The 13,871-nt window shown below is 40.5% G+C and overlaps 1 protein-coding gene across 3 annotated transcripts in view; it reads right to left on the reverse strand.

Annotated features, from left to right (window-relative positions):
- LOC128987530 (histone H4 transcription factor-like) overlaps positions 1 to 13,871 on the reverse strand; it is a 121,452-nt gene that overhangs the window by 47,811 nt on the left and 59,770 nt on the right. The gene's annotated exons all lie outside the window — the stretch shown is intronic.

The raw sequence follows: 13,871 nt of genomic DNA on the forward strand, positions 1-13,871 counted from the left end.
TTAGGCCCCCCAAAAACAAGCGTCTGCTTTGAACATGTCTGACCGCTCGGTTACACGAATTTTGAGGTACGATCCCTACAGATAAATTTTCATCCCTACAGATTAATTCGTATTTATCTGTTTAGTTTGAATGATTATCCCTTCAGAGAATCGCGACAGAAACTCTCCATGTCGACCTAATTGAAAGAATGCATGGAACTACCGCTCAGTTGCAATGACTGAAGACTAAATCTCCACAACAGAAGGTATATCCATTCACTACAAAGGAAGGTACACCAAAACTCCACAACAGGAGGTACACTAGATCACCACAAAGCAAAGGTACACCAAATAACCACAACCAAAGGTACACCAAATAACCACAAAGGAAGGTACACTAGATCACTATAATAGAAGATACACTAGATCATTTGATGTTTATATGATGTTTATTTAGCTCCAGTAGAAAATAAATTTGATTTGATATCTTCAAAAAACATTCAGTTCTTACTTTGAATCATCTTTTTCAAAAACATTAATAACCAAAAATAATTGGCTTACAGAAGAAATCAAAATTAAACCCTCTCAGACTCATATAAATAAGTAAGGAAATCAGAAACAACAAAATACCCCCGCCGCAGCAAACCTGCAGACTAAGCAAATTTCCATTTGCCTGATTGTATTTACACTAAAATGTCTCCTTAAAAATATCACATTTATTTCCTACTAGCTGTGTGCCAGTTCTACGTACGGGAATCTCGTAGTGAGTTGAAACCTTCTTATATTCAGAACAGGAGTTGGTTTGCATATTTAGTGTGCATTTTTCCAGATATGCTGGCAGAACTATTACTGTATAGGAATACATATAAACCTTTGCAAATACAACATCTGACAGGTTCAAGCCAAAACGAATGCTTCGAAATTCAATGTCAGCCAATCATGTTAGTCCATATTTTATATCTAATGATAAAAGGAATTGCTTTATAGATCTATGAGGCATAGCCCTGAGGTAGGCCTGTGATTGAAAGTTACTTTTCACACTGGTTAAAAGTAGTTAAAATAAAATACTGCCTCAACCTCACTACTGCACACTTTATTCGGATTGAAATTTTCATTAACAAAGGTGCTCTTGTCTTTTCCACAAAACACTGAGAAATGAGGACATTAATGCGTTACCAACAGACATACACATACGAATACAGAATTGAATTAGAGGATTTGCTACGCTTAAAACCAAAGCAAATTACAAACAAAATAATTGTATTTCAAGGTTTTGATAGTGTCATCAAATTTTTAGATAATTACATAATCGTTTAGATAAAGGGCTACTATTATAAATAATAAAGAAAGCATAACTCAGTACCCTGAAATTATTTTTTATTTTTAAAACTCTACATGTTTCGACCTTTAGGCCATTTACAAGAGTAACATTTAACCTCACTTCAAACACAAACAAATTAATTAACAAATAAACATCATGTGATGATCTTTACATATGATTTTTCTTTTTTCTTAAAATGTATAGTAAAATAATCTTTGGTCATGGAGTTTTGTAATATATATATAAAAAATTTGTATTATGGTTGTTTAATTTATCCTCCTCTTGATGTTTGTGTTAAATATTCTTCAATGTTAAAATTTTTTCATATATAGGATTTTGTTTCTTAACTTGCATCGTATTGATTATATTTGTTGGATCATAAAAGAAAAATCATATGTAAAGATCATCACATGATGTTTATTTGTTAATTAATTTGTTTGTGTTTGAAGTGAGGTTAAATGTTACTCTTGTAAATGGCCTAAAGGTCGAAACATGTAGGGTTTTAAAAATAAAAAATAATTTCAGGGTACTGAGTTATGCTTTCTTTATTATTTAAGATAATTGTATTTAGGCCCAATCAAACTGTAAAATTGGTGTAGTCCATTGACAAATATATAAATAAGTAAATAAATACACAGTCCACAAAACATTGATACGTTAACAACATAAAGCTTTAAAAAACCATGATGGTTTGCTCAAAAAATCTTTCACTTGATGTGATATCAGTACCGAATTTATTAATCTCCCTAGGTTTTGTATTTTTTTAGTTTTCAAAAATCAAAGCTATTTCCCATTAACACGTTCGCTACTGACCGTGTATACATTGTATATCATTGCCACAGACCGAGGTATACATTTGAATCTTACACATAGACCGGCTGACACTTGGATATCAGTACACACAGACCACGCGCGAAAACCTGTAAAACAGTGATCATTTACATTGTATTACGCTACAATCGTGTTTGTAAATAAATTTTTCTTGTTTTTTTTGTATTTTTTATAACCTTTTGTAATGTCGCATATTTGCGACGTCTGGTCTACAGCGAAGACAATAGTGAAAATTATCATAGTTTTATTGAAATAGACTAAACGTCGCATATATGCGACAGTTCATTTTTTTGTGTTTTAAGGTGAAAGTAAGTAAAAAATAAACAGATTATTCAAGAACAGTTTATAACTGAACGAATATAAAAGCTACATAGGATAATGCAGCTTACATACTGCATACATACATACAGTGATGCAGAAAAGTAAAGACCAGTTTTTCCAACTATTATATGACGTCACCAATCATCATATCCACAGACCAAGCGACAAAGTTGTGCGTCAGACATCTCTATAGACCACTGCAGGGAATTCAGTGCCTTCAAATAGACCACTACAATGATATAAGAATTTAATAACATTAGAACCCCGACGCAAATATGCGTCGGCAGTCTATTTTAATGTTACTAGCCGTCGCATATATGCGACGGCAGTCTATGGGTGGAAACCGACCGTCGCATATGTGCGTCGCTGGTCCATGTGAATGGAAAATTTTGTACTATTGCAGTAGCGAACGTGTTAATAGCATTATTTGTAAGCAACTTTTAATGTTAACATATTAATGACAGTTTGAAGAAACCACCTTTATCCAAACAAAGGTTTCTTATTTAAAAGATTACGTAATCTCTAAACGATGATCGGCATATCTTGCTAACACTCGGAGGAAATGTGACAAAAAATTCACAAATCTAGGGTTTTGGAAGTTTTAGGTTTTACTTCCTAAGTAGGAAAGCTAAGTATTCTAGGGAAAAGTACCGATATCGTTGTAGAAATGAGGTTGTGTGTGCCGAAGCCTACATAGGGCCTACCAAGAGATGGGCTTGGGCCAAGATTTGCGGTATGGCCCAGCGATTGCAGCACAAAGAGGTAAGTATAAACCAAAAGTGACACATTGGAAAAGCGAGTTTAGCTACATCTGTAAGTTAAATCTCTGTTACGATCACAGCAAAATCAGAAAGATCTTCCAAGATCGCAGCAACATCCACGATCACTCACCGCGGTTGTGATTTTTTACTTTGCACTTTACACAACTGTCATTGAAGCGCCGTCAATGAGTGGAAACCTTTTTTGCAAGCTATTGATGACGATGAAGTTTCCCAGCACTATAAACACTGATTCACAGTCTTTTCCCCGGTTATCAAAACTCAAGAACAATCATTGAACTTGCAATTAATTAAACCGGGCTCTTTAATCTTACTTGGTTTAGATGTGCTTATAAAACTTGATCGGGAATGGTTGTAGAATTTGTAAACAGTATTTAATGTAATAATATATCAGTGACAGCTAGCTAGAATTGAGAACTAATCCAAACAGCTGATCATTATTTCATCAAATGTAATAGTAAACATTGGGAGACAATTTGTCAAAAATCAAACAATATTGGGTTTTTGATGGTATGTTATTTTGTTTTCAAAGAAGAGAGGCCATGTTTTTATAGCCAAAGACACTCTCGCCAATCCAGTAAATACAGAAAAACGATTTGAACCTTAATCGGTTCTCTAGTTTTTTAGGAGTAGGCCGCGTAAAATGACATTTTGGCGTCACAGACATAATGACAGAAAGACAGACAGACAGAAATTGAGATAAGACTAGTTTCGGCTTTCTTAGTTCTTAGGCTATGAAACGTAAAAATAACAAAAAAATTCATAATTCTACGCAATGTGCAGACAAAACTAATTTTATATAGATTTAAATAGAATTAGTTTAACAAGTACTTAGGTTTGCTGCAACAAGGAGGGTATAAGTGTTGTTTTTTTTTTGTAGGCTAAAATGTTAATTAGTTAGTAAGAAATAAAAACATTTTCCAAATTTGATCGAAATATGTTCATAAACAAGTAAACTACAACAGTTAACTTATTTTCCATAAGAATAACATGGAAATTTACAATTTTTTGGAATTTTTTCCGTAACCATTAGGCGCATAATAACGCTTCAATATACTAAATTATTTGTTTTTTTAAGCTCTACAAAATGGTTTGGAAAGAAATTATGAAATTTTGTGTTTTTAGGGTCAAAAATGGGAAAACCAATTTTTACCCCATAAAGGTTCCCATAAGCCCCTGTTCCCATAGTCCGATCAGGCTGATTCGCAAACTCGTTTGAATAAATGTAGGTTTACACGTTTGTACCAAAATTTCATCAAAATCGGATCATTTTTGCTCGAGTTATCGTGCTAACGGACACATATATTTATATATATGAATTTGAACGGATGGTGTTTTTGGCCTCTAGGAACCTCAAAACTAAAAAAAATCCCGGTCCCGGTCCAGGTGTTACCATGAGTACTACGGTAATAGCTTAATCCCTATATGGGAAATTCGCTAAAATATGAATACAACGATATTTTCAAAACGATGTAAAAGACTTTATAAGAAAATATTTTATGAAACCAATCTAACTATTAAAAAAAAAATTAAAATTCTTCTAATGACCAAAAAACTGTATGGGGCATTATTAACTCAGAAGTTGGAAATAAAAAACAAAAACATCTTAATAAAATAAAACTTTTAAGAGGCACGCATGTTATTGAGGATCCCAAATTAATCTCAAATATTTTTTCACCACACTATCATGTTTTTGGCTGTATTACATGCGTTAATTGGTGGCCGAAAGTTACGTTTTGCTGGCGATGCCAGCTGTCCATAATTTGGGGACCGAGCAGGTTTTTACAGGCCGGGGCCGCAAAATCAGCTGTCCGCTTACTTACTTAAAACATGAATGCATTTTAAATACACAATCAAAATCTATAGCATTGCAGTAGAATTGTATTATTGTCACCGTTGCCTAGCAACTATTTATTTTTATTTTTGCTGATTCCTCAAATTATTTCTTCACATAACCTTAAAGTTGTAGTTGTGTTGACTATCAGTATGCATTATTATAGTGGTGAATAGTGGTAATAGGGTAAAGTGTGGTGAAAAATAGTGTTCGTACCACTGACCGAAATGGTTTTGCAGCTCTCGATCGATTTAAGTTCTCGACTTCGTCTCGAACTTAAAAACTATCTCGAGCCGGCAAAACCTCATTTTCGGCCCTAGGTACGAAATATACTATTAATTTATATTTTTTTAATGTGGTAGACAATCTAGACCCTTATATCAGCAAACGGGAAACAAATGTAACACATGAAATCCCATCCACAGTGGCGTAACAAATTTTTTCACCACACTATGATGTTTTTGGCTGTATTACATACGTTAATTGGTGGCTGAAAGTTACGTTTTGCTGGCCATGCCAGCTGTCATTGTAATTTGGGGACCGAGCAGGTTTTTACAGGCCGGGGCCGCAAAATCAGCTGTCCGCTTACTTACTTAAAACATGAATGCATTTTAAATACACAATCAAAATCCATAGCATTGCAATAGAATTGTGTTATTATCACCGTTGCCTAGCAACTATTTATTTTTATTTTTGCTGATTCCTCAAATTATTTCTTCACATAACCTTAAAGTTGTAGTTGTGTTGACTATATTATAGTCGTGAATAGTGGTAATAGGGTATAGTGTGGTGAAAAATAGCGTTCGTACCACGGACCGAAATGGTTTTGCAGCTCTCGGTCGATTTAAGTTCTCGACTTCGTCTCGAACTTAAAAACTATCTCGAGCCAGCAAAACCTCATTTTCGGCCCTAGGTACGAAATATACTATTACGGGCCCCCTGCAACTTATTTTTTGGGCCCCCCTCTCATGAGTTATTTTTAGACCACCGATACAACATAATCAAACGCCCCCCCCCCTCCCACCAGAGTTATTTTTGGACCACCGATACAATGATCAAACAGATTAATCAAAAAAAGAGTGATAAATAAACTATGAACAAAATATTAAATTAAAATATTAAATTATGGGTTATGTTCCATAAAAGGGTGTGTTAAGTATTTCAGTCGTGGTTTGATGAAAGTGTTACATCACAACATCACTACATCATTATATTGTGACGGTCCCAAAAATTCCCAGACCCATTACATATCAGTTGGGGAGGTTTTTGTTACACCCTCAGGAAACCCTGTCTTTACCGTCACAGAAGCTTTGCTTTATTTCAAATATAAAAAGAGGGTATGTAATATTGGACTGTTAACCTCCCAGCTTTTTGCGTCAACCAGTTGCCTCACCATGGAATATTCCGTCAGCGTGGCTCAGCGCTGGGTCAGGCCAACGTTCTCGGAAAGTGTAACGCGCATGGCTGGAATTTGCTGATACAGCTCAGCAAGTCGCTCGATGAAATCAGTTAATGCGCAACTATAGTTTGCCTAATGCCCTGATGAATCGTTAGGCAGCAGCACCGTCCAGGGCTTGCACTGACGTCACGCGGCATAGCCGCAACGTGATTGGCTGGTTCCCCTCCACGCCCAACTCTGGGCTATGGGAAGCGTGCACTCAGTTGAGTTAGTCTAAATTCTAAATTCGGCTCGGTCGGTCATCTAAATTGTCGCCTTTCCCTCACTCTTCTAAAATGTATTTTAACATGAAAATCTGTAACTTAACTTTGTAAATCTAAGCGACTCATATCCAAATTGTATTTCTTTTTAATCGTCAGCTAGTATCGGTAACTATTAATAAGTATCGTGTTTGTAAACCAAACGTAGACTAATCTCTCATCTTTCCTACAGCAAGTCGATAGCTAAATACTTTACTACTGTTTTTATCATAAGTAAATAAATTATTTATTCGTAGTGCATTTTCGTTGTTTCATTCGGCCACCTGTCACATTTGGTGTCAGCGCGGGGTTAGGTTCAAGAGTCCTAAATTAATTGGCTATTTAATTATTGTCGCGCAGTCAATTACTTAGTCGGAAATCATAATTTCGTTTTGGTTCCCTGTCGCGACTCGCTCAGTCCGCTTCGGTTCTGCTCCCGTCGTTTCGTTTTAGTTTTTCGTTTTGCTCCCACTGGCAATACGTCGTCGCGTCGCGTCGTCTGTCTGAAACTTTGAACTTCAGAGTCAGAGACTCCACTTCACTCAAAATCTCAGCAACCAACAACAACATAGACAGCGAGGAGGAGAGCTTCTAGCTGCTGCAATGGAAGGTTGGTTTAGTTTATAAACAAATTAAAGTAAATCTAAAGTTTAAGCCGTGTCTTAGTGAAGTTTGACTTATTGGGGAAGGGCGATGGTCCGATGTTGAAGTTATACAATTCCGATTTATTGTTTGAGTAGGGCCTAGTTGAAATTCTTTTGTTGGAGCCATATTGGCTGGAATATAATCATTTACATAATAATAAGTTGGTAATTAAACATTTGAGACGTTTACAAAATAACCTAGTTCATAGCTAATTAAATATAGCCTAGTTGTGGTGAATTTGAAAGTGTGTTGGAGATTAATCCCGGCGTCATGGAAGTGGATCAGTAAGAATGAGCAAAAATAATCCAATTTAAAGCCTATTTTTTTAGCCTAATTGGACTTTGGGTATTTTATAACTTATTTTAATTTGCTTTAAATTTTTTTTTTCTTTTCTCTTCATATACAAATTTTGTTCTTCCCTTTAATTACAAATTAAGTTCAGCATACATTTGGTTTTAAAGTGAATTTAAGACACCGGAATTGAGTGTGGGTTTTGTTATCAACTTCCATGTCAGGTCAACGGATGCCAGCACATTTAGTTCACCTTAGATTTTAGGTGTAGCTGTACCTAATTAAGATAGAGCTTATGACCTGCAGTTAATCTAGGTGTTGTTGAATATTTTGAAATTTTGTCGCGTTTGTTTTTCATGCCGGCTCAGGTTCTAGTCACTTGTTGTTAGCCTATGGGATTATGAATATTTAAAAGGTATATTAAGTGTTTAGATAAGCCGAGGCATTAATTTGGACTCAAGAAATTATCTTCTTATTAAAGTGACCGACCGTGAACTTTGGTGATTTTGTTGGTGGTCTACGGCTATTAATAAATTGAATAAATTAACAAATTAATTAATAAACTGATTAATAAATTAAATAGTGGGGCCTAACTTGTTAAGAGGGAGTAAAGAGTAAATAGGCTGTTGTTTCTGTGAATGTTCTGTTCTTTCCAAGTTCTTTCCAATTGTGGAACCTAGTTTTGGCCTACACAATGAACGCGTATTTTCTGAAAAAGGAAGAAAATCAGTATGAACTTAAAATTCGGGGCCAACCAATTACTGGCACTGCAGACGATTTGCGGAAAAGGCTTACGAGGTGTGTTCGAGCGAACCTGTGGATAATGCTGTTGTAGCGTCCCTAGATGTCGATGCGGAACTAGGGACCTGCGAAATTAAGGTGGAATCTTTATCCGCCGCGGTTAGGGAATATGAGGGGGATTACTGTGACACAGAGGGGCAGAGGTTAGTGGCGCGGATTTGGCACACCTACTTGCGCCTGGAGCGGATCCCAACAGGCGCATCTAGTGATGCTACTCAACGCGAACAGCATGATGCGTTGCTAGGGCGCGCTAAAAATTTATGCGATATCGTGGATAGTAAAAAAGGTCAACCGGCACAACACACTGAGACACCAGAGGGATCTAGGCCACTGGCTGTGGTAGGAGAGGCCTCAGGGCCACCTCCACTCAATGAACCAGTACCTGTGAATCAGGCTAGCAGTTTAACACCAGCATTGTGTCGGGTGGGTTCGGTTGCCCATTCCCCCAATCCTGGCGTTTTGTCAACAACACTTTCACCTCCGTCGCGATCTGCGAAATGCGTGCCGGTGTATAAGTGGGGGCTGCAGTTCGATGGCCAGTCACAGAGTGTAGGGGCGTTTCTCCAACGTGTTGAGGAGTTGCGTAGGGCTCGAGGAGTCACTACTGCTGAGCTGTTTGACTCGGCTGTTGACCTGTTGCTGGGCCTGCCCTGTTGTGGTATAGATCCACGATAGGCCGGATCAGCAGCTGGGAGCAGCTGAGTAGGGACTTAGAATTAGTGTTCCAACACCCGAATCATGATATCTATCTCCAGCAAGAGATATTCAACCGCGTCCAGGGGGACACTGAACCGATTGACCTCTTTATAGCAGCCATGGAAGGGCTGTATGGCCGGTTGTCAACTACTGAGTCAGAGGAGGTTAAGTTAAAGCAAATCGTTCATAACTTGAATCCTCAGCTACAAGACCGCTTGGCAATGTTTGATATCACGTCTATCGAACAGCTGAGGGTGATGGGCAGGAAGGCGGAAGCGGGACGCCTCCGGTCTGTCACCACCCGAGGCGGCACTTCCAACTTGGGAATGATCGAACCTGACTTGGTGTATACACCCTTACGTGGTAGGCTGAACCAAACAAACCCTCGACCTCCCCCTGATCGCAGGGTGTTCCAAATGAATTCCACCCCCGATGTCACTTGTTTCAGTTGTCATGCGAAGGGCCATCTGTCCCGAGATTGTCGGAATAAAACCAACTCCGCCCCTGGTAGGATAATTTGCTGGCGGTGCAACAAAGTAGGCCACATACAGCGGTACTGCCGGGTCCGTACTGACTCTATGGGTCCGAGTTCGGGAAACGGGGTTGGGGTAAGTGGAATCGCCGACACAACACCCCGGAATTAAGGAAGGCGTACGTGAAACAAAGTGTGCAGGCGGAGAAGAAAGTTCGGGTTGAACGGAGTTATCCTAGGGAAAACCAGTTACCTCAGCGTCTAGTCGAAAAAGAAATTCGCACAGTACCTGAGGTGTGTGACCTGGTGGATGAGTTAGTGGCCATAGGGCGGGTGGACAATTTTGAAGGGAAGGTGCTGATTGACACTGGGGCTCAGGTATCATTGATCAAGTGGGGGGCATCCAGGGCTCCTCTCACCAAATCAGATGTAATTTTGAAGGGAATCTCAGGTCGAGTTCTCGGAACCTACGGTCGGCAGCAGGTGAACCTCAACTTGAAGCCGGAAGTTAAAATCCCAGGGAATTTTGTAGTTGCGAATTTGCCGAAGGGGTATCTTGCAGTCTTGGGCTGTGACATGCTAGGCCAAGGGAGGGGGGAAATAAGCGTGGAGCGAGGGGTGCTCCGCATGTTTGGGAAAGAAATTTGGCTTAATCGTATTAGGAAAGGGGAGACCGTCCCGAATCCTAACCGTCCCGTGACTGGTACAAAATCCAAGTTAACTATATAAAAAAAAAATGTTTACTGTTGCAATACCGTTAAGATCCCCCCGCGCTGTGAAAAACTGATTCAAGTTAAAACCAATCGCATTAGTTCAGACCCTGAAACGCTGGAAGGGTCAGAGGTTGTGGTAGAGCCAACTGAATTCATTATGCACGGCGTATATCTTGCTCGAACCCTGACAAGGATAGAAAGGAATCGTTGTTGGGTCAAGACCGTTAACGTCAGTGCAGAGGAACTCACTCTACCTAAGAATTTGAAGCTGGGAACGTTAGACACTGATATTTTTCTTGGGGAAGAAGAGAGCACTGCGAGCCCTGTGCGGAAAAAATTGGTTGTCTTGGCAGATAGCCATGGCCGGGAAATGCAGGAGATATTATCGGAACGGTTACCATCCGAGATTGAAGTAGAGGTTTTTTTCATGCCAAATGGGAAGTTGAAGCACATAACTGCCAGAATAGGGACTGTACTGGAAACCCTTAGTGAGGAAGATACTGTGATAATAATAGGAGGAACCAACGATATAGATAAGGCCTCGCCTTATCTGTTAACCCTGCAACAAGCTTTCTCCCAATTCCCGGTGGAATTCAAGGCTAACGTATCCGTTCTATCAATCTTTGATCGTCATGACGTAACTCTCCAGTCCGAGCTGAGTGAAGGGAATGACCTTCTTAAATCTTTAGTTGACAAGGTATCTAAGCAAAATTTAGGTAAAATCAAATTTGTTGATCTGAAAGGGATCTTTAGTCGTAAAATGTATACCAGACAGGGGTTGCATCTTAACCAAGCAGGGAAAATTGTGTTAGGCTCTATTCTGCGTAAAATTGCTCTCCAGCGCCTTGCACCACCACAGGCCAGGGTGAGTATGGTCAGTCTGGCCCATGAAACTAGCCTTGAAGCATGTTTGGATAAAAAGCTCGAACATTTGTCCCACCCTGAACAAGACATGGTGAAAGCCACCTTAATGGAGTTCAGAGGTGTGCTGGCCCATACAGAGGACCAACCTTTGGGTTGTACCTCTGCTGTCCAACATGTCATACGAACTGGGGATGCCCCGCCAATCTATAAGAGAGCGTATCGCGTGCCTCACCACCAGAAGGCGGTACTTGACAGTCTGATTCAAGATCAGCTGGCTAAGGGCATAATTGTTCCCAGTCAAAGTGAATGGGCATCGCCAGTAGTGTTGGTGCCAAAGAAGTCTCCAGATGGGAATCCGAAATTCCGATTTTGTGTTGACTTCAGGGGTTTGAACTCCGTGACCACCCCTGATGTTTACCCGTTGCCAAATATCACAGAAACGCTAGACTCGCTTGGGGGCTGCCAAGTTTTTACAACCCTTGATTTGAGGTCAGGGTATCACCAGATACAGGTAGATGAGGAAAGTCAGCCAAAAACTGCTTTCAACGTGCCTGGTGGCCATTACCAGTATCAACGTATGCCTTTCGGTTTGAGCACCGCACCAGCAACGTTCCAGCGCCTCATGGATTCAGTACTGATGGGCTTGAAAGGTGAGAAATGCCTTGTCTATTTGGATGACATAATATTGTTCTCTAAAGACTTGCCTTCTCACCTCGAAGCCATCCGGGAGGTATTTGCCAAATTGCAAAGTGTAAACTTGACTATTCAATTGAGTAAATGCAACTTTGTGGTCGATGAAGTTCAATATCTTGGCCACATAATTACAAAGAGGGGGGTTGAACCAGACCCAGCCAAAATCAAGGCAGTGGAAAACTATCCTGTGCCAAAAACGGCGAAGGATGTCAGGTCATTTCTGGGCCTGGCAGGCTACTACCGTAGGTTTGTTGACAACTTTGCTCACATCGCGCGGCCACTGTTTGAGCTAACCAAGCAGGGCCAGGAGTTTGTCTGGACACCACCTTGTCAGGAAGCTTTCGACCAACTTAAAGCGAAGTTGATGTCTGCACCTGTATTAGTGTATCCTGACTTTAACAAACCCTTTATATTGTCCACCGATGCCAGCACCCATGCGCTAGGCGCTGTCCTCTCTCAGGAAATAGATGGTGCAGAGCATCCAGTAGCATACTGCTCCAGGACCCCGTTCCCAGCCGAGAAGAATTATTCAACCACCGAACTTGAGTTGCTCAGCTTGGTTTGGAGTACTAAGTATTTCAGATGCTACCTGTTGGGTCGGCCCTTTAAGGTCATCACGGACCACGCAGCTCTTAAATGGATGCTGTCCCTGAAGGATCCAAGCAGCAGACTAATGAGGTGGTCTCTGCGGTTGGCTGAGTTTGAGTTCACTGTTGAACACAAACCTGGCAGGAAACATACTAATGCCGATGCGCTTAGTAGAGCGGTGAACGCTGTCAGGAAGGATCAACTTCCCGTAGTTGATTTGGACTTGCTCCGGACACACCAGCGCAAGGACCCTGTTGTTCAGGGTCTAAAGGAAGCTAAAAATTCCCGGACAAGTCCTGAGAAGATACTGTATCGATTAAGCTCTGGCGAGAAAAAGATTGTTGTGCCAGACTCCCTAGTTTGTGAAGTAATTAGATTACATCACGATTTGCCCACTGCGGGACACTCCGGAGTGGCAAAAACATTGGGCCGAGTAAAACAAAAGTTTTGGTGGAAGAGTATGGACAAAGATGTACTGGAGTACGTTCGGACTTGCCGCAGCTGCAATCAGCGTTCCAACTACGGTAAGGCAAAGGCGCCTCTGGGGAAGATATTCAATGAACCCCTAGAGCCCTTCGAGGTTGTGGCAATGGATATAGTGGGGCCCCTGCCAACCAGTGGGTCACAGAATGTCTATATACTCAGTGTTATGGACCATTTCTCATGCTACTGCGAGTTCATTCCATTGCCAGACCAAACTGCCGAAAGTGTTGCCAGGGCATTAGTTCAAAGGGTAATAACTAAATTTGGTGTGCCTAAATCATTAGTGACCGATCAGGGTTCCAACTTTACATCAGATTTAATCAAACACCTTTGTAAGTTCCTACATGTTAGGAAAGTCCAAACCACCGGGTTCCACCCACAGGGTAATGGCCGACTTGAGCGGGTTCACGCCACCGTTGTGAGGATGCTAAGCCACTTTGTAAATCGGAATCAGAACGATTGGGATGAGTATCTTCCTTACATTACAATGGCTTACAACTCACAGGGGCATGAGAGTACAGGTTACTCCCCTCATGAATTGGTGTTTGGCCGGAAGATGGAAATGCCCTTGGAATCGGACTTGAGAATCACGGATGATACTGATATATTCGACAATCATATTGAAGCCCTGCGAGACAGGTTTCGAGAAGCTTACAAAGCAGCCGCCGGACATAAGGCAGCGGCTCGAGGTCGGAATGAACGACAGTACAATAAAGGTACTAAGTCGCCAAAATTCCAGGTGGGCGAATTTGTCTTACTGCACGTGCCCTCAATTGGCCGTCAGCGTGTTAAGAAGCTTTCAAAATTGTGGAAAGGCCCATATCAGATTGTCGAAGTATTATCACCCCAAAATGTCATGTTA

Source organism: Macrosteles quadrilineatus, unplaced genomic scaffold (genome assembly GCF_028750875.1).
Source record: "Macrosteles quadrilineatus isolate MER2022 unplaced genomic scaffold, UCM_ALF_1.0 Scaffold_2__2_contigs__length_208266976, whole genome shotgun sequence".
NCBI lineage: Eukaryota > Metazoa > Arthropoda > Insecta > Hemiptera > Cicadellidae > Macrosteles > Macrosteles quadrilineatus.